Raw genomic sequence first — 3,835 nt, 5'->3', positions numbered from 1 at the left:
ATGATTACAGTTTGCAATGACAGCCATGGCAATTTCATCCTCTATGGCTTCTCAAACAGACCATATTTAGAGAAGGTACTTTTTGGGATCATTTTGGTCTTTTATTGTTTGACTCTTGCTGGAAATGCAGTTATAATTCTTGTTTCCTTGATGGACCCCAAACTCCAGATGCCTATGTATTTCTTCCTTTCCAATCTTTCCTTAATAGATATCTGTTTCACCAGCAGCTGTGTTCCTCAGATATTGGTTAATTTTGGAGGTTCAGACAAGATTATCACCTTTCATGGCTGTGCCACTCAGCTCTACATCTTCCTGTGGCTTGGTGCCACCAAATGTGCTCTTTTTGTTGTCATAGCTTTGGACCGCTATATAGCAGTGTGCCATCCTCTGAGATATACAACTGTCATGCACCCCAAAGTCTGTCTGCAACTGGCTGTCCTTGCTTGGGGTGCTGGCCTGATTCAGTCTCTGATCCAGTCTTCTGCTACCCTCAGATTGCCCTTTTGTTCCCACCAGGTAGTAGATGACATTGTGTGTGAAGTTCCAGCTCTGATTCAGCTCTCCAGTGAAGATACTACCTACAATGAAGTCCAGATGTCCATAACCAGTGTTATTCTCCTAGTGTTACCTTTGATCATCATCCTTTCCTCCTATGGTGCTATTGTGAAGTCTGTGATGAAGATAAAATCAAGTACAGGGCAGAAGAAAGCATTTGGCACCTGCACTTCTCATCTTCTTGTTGTCTCTTCTGTCACAGGTGTCTATCTGCAACCTAAGACTCACTATGCTCATAAATGGGGCAAGTTTCTCACCCTTTTCTATACAGTAATAATTCCAACTCTTAACCCCCTCATCTATACACTGAGGAACAAGGAACAAGGAAGTAAAAGAAGCAGTGATAAGATTGGGGTGGAATTCCCACAGATAACTGAGGAAGCTAACATATCATTTTCTATTTCTTCACTTAAAATGACAGAACAATCATAGCTAAAAAATTCTTGAGGTAGCTCCCCTACCATGTCAAGACCAGTTTCATTTTATTTGGGGTTTGGTGTTGGCTTTATTCATCAGTTATTGATTAGACCCTCAATTTCTTCAAGGTACTGATTGAGATACAATATGACAGATAAAGTATTTTAATAGACCTTTTCATGAGAAGTATAATACAGTTGATTTGTGAGAAAGAACCACAATACTTACAAAATAAAGCACCAGGTAATATGTTTCATACCTTTCCACTCTTCCTATTTACTTCATATTGTACCTGGAGTTGAAACCAGAGCATTCTACAAATTAAGCATACACTTTCTTTGACCTACATTGTAGGTCTCTTTTTATTTACTTTTAAAAACCTTAAAGATTTATTTTTGTTCATGTGAAGGAATCTGTGTGCATACATGTCATTTGTGCACAGGTGTTTACAGATGCCAGAAGGGAATTTTGAATCCTCCCCCATGCTGTAATTACAGGATAATATGGGTGCTAGAAACTGAACTCTGGTCTGTGGAAGAACAGCAAGTACTCTTAACAACTGCTCCATCTCTTTAACTTCTATTTATTTTTTAAGAAATCTCACTAAGTTGCCCAGACAGGTCTTGAATTTGCTGTCCTGAACCAGACTCTCAAGCAAATGGAAGTCAAATGCCTGTACTATCAGGAAAATATCTTTTTTTTCTAATCTTCTTAAGTTTAAGTAATCCTTTCAACCAACCTAATCCCTAATTGTCTCAGTGTTTTTGATAGAGACTTAAAAGATATGTGCATCTACTTCTGTACATTGAATGGATGGTATGTGTTCTGAGTTACTTCTACACCATTACTACTGTTGACATACTGGGCACCTGTCACTATACAGTCCAGAAGTGTTGGCTAAGGTTAACCATACCCAACATGGATTTATTGTGCTGTTACTCTAAGACACTATGTCCACATTCCTCAGTTTGAGTTTTGGTCTTTTGTGACCCCAGTAATGGGGTTAGAGTTAGATATTTTCCTGCCTTGTAAATTCCATATTTTAATAAAATAGGTGGATTTTCCAATTCTCATTTTCTATGTTACAGATATTTATGAGCTGCATACTTGGTGACAGTGACAAATACAATACAAAGCTTGTCATCTTCAAAAGGCAATGAAACACATTAAACAAAAATCATTTTTATTTAATACCCTTTTGGGGGGAAGTTTTGTTTACTAATATTACATGAACCTTAACTTCTATTTGTCATCCTCCAACAAAGATCTATATGTTGCTCTTTTTTTACTCTTTATATCTGCTAGTTCAGTTTAACTAAAATCATGACTAAACTAAATACTCTCTTGTACAGAGTTTTAACACTAATCCTGTCCTCAAATGCAGTGGTGGTGAGGTATGTGCAGATGGAACTTGAGTAGTCACCAATACCATGATTTTCCAAATGACCTGCACCAATTTCAGATTGATGATGGGTGAAGCATAAATTATTTCAATACCTTTGTAACCTGGTTAGCAATCTTTATTAAAAATGGCTATACTCGAGGGAAGCAGCTGTTCCTCCGGCAGCATCAGGAGACCAGGAAACCAGAGGAGGCTGGGAGTCCAGGGAAGCAGCTGTTCCTCTGGCAGCATCAGGTAAACAAGCCGGCTTCCCGGCCTGTGCTCCAGTGCCTGCAGATCGCCTGGGAACAGCACAGAGCTCCCAATTCTGGCAGAAGCCAAGCACCCCAGACTCCAGGTCTTCTCTCCCACCAAGGAGACCAGGAAACCAGAGGAGGCTGAGAGTCCAGGGAAGCAGCTGTTCCTCCGGCAGCATCAGATAAACAGGCCGGCTTCCTGGCCTGTGTTCCAGTACCTGCAGATCGCCTGGGAACAGCACAGAGCTCCCAATTCTGGCAGAAGCCAAGCACCCCAGACTCCAGGTCTTCTCTCCCGCCAACGAGACCAGGAAACCAGAGGAGCCAGGGAGACCAGGGGAGTAGCTGTTCCAGATCAGGTACAACAGGACCCAGCATAGGGTCCAGGGGACCAGGTAGGAGGCTAAGCACCCCAGATTCCTGTTCTGCTTCTCCACCCACAGGACCAGCACTTGGACAAGGAATAGAAGAGCCACCAGATTATTGGACTTGCTAGCACCCACCAAAAGGGATCTCTGGTCCCCAGACCAGTAAGGGGCTCTTTCTGCACCCACTAGAAGAAGAGATGGGAAAGAGACAATACAAAAACACACTCAGCAACAGAAAAACAAATATGACACTGCCAGATTCTAGAGACTCCACACTAGCAAGACGCCAACATTCCAATGCGAATGAAGCAGAAGAGAACGACCTTAAAAGCACTTTCATGAAAATGATAGAGGCCCTAAAAGAGGATATAGGAAATCCCTCAAAGAAATGGAAGAAAAAACAAACCAAAAAATGCAAGAAATGGAAGAAAAAGCAAACCAAAAAATGCAAGAAATGGAAGAAAAAACAAACCAAAAAAGGCAGGAAATGGAAGAAGAAACGAAGCAAAAAATGCAAGAAATGGAAGAAAAAACAAAGCAAAAAAATGCTAGAATTGGAAGAAGAAACATACCAAAAAAGGCAGGAAATGGAAGAAGAAACAAAGCAAAAAATGCAAGAAATGGTAGAAAAAAACAAAGCAAAAAATGAAAAAAATGGAAGAAGAAACAAACCAAAAAAGGCAGGAAATGGAAGAAGAAACAAAGCACAAAATGTGAGAAATGGAACAAAAAGCAAACCAAAAAATGCAAGAAATGGAGGAAAGAACAAACCAAAAAATGCATAAAAGGCAACAAATGGACGAAAAGATAAACCGAAAATTGCAAGAAGCAATGCAAACATTGCAAGGGTTGAAAAC

At 40.4% G+C, this 3,835-nt stretch overlaps 1 pseudogene; it reads left to right on the top strand.

The window, feature by feature from the left end:
• On the top strand, positions 1-928 carry LOC101827707 (annotated as a pseudogene).
• Positions 929-3,835: the final 2,907 nt, after the last annotated feature.

Source organism: Mesocricetus auratus, unplaced genomic scaffold (assembly GCF_017639785.1).
Source record: "Mesocricetus auratus isolate SY011 unplaced genomic scaffold, BCM_Maur_2.0 Super-Scaffold_100018, whole genome shotgun sequence".
Taxonomy (NCBI): Eukaryota; Metazoa; Chordata; class Mammalia; order Rodentia; family Cricetidae; genus Mesocricetus; species Mesocricetus auratus.
The sequence above is the reverse complement of the archived record's forward strand: the minus strand, read 5'-3'. Positions and strand labels throughout refer to the sequence as shown.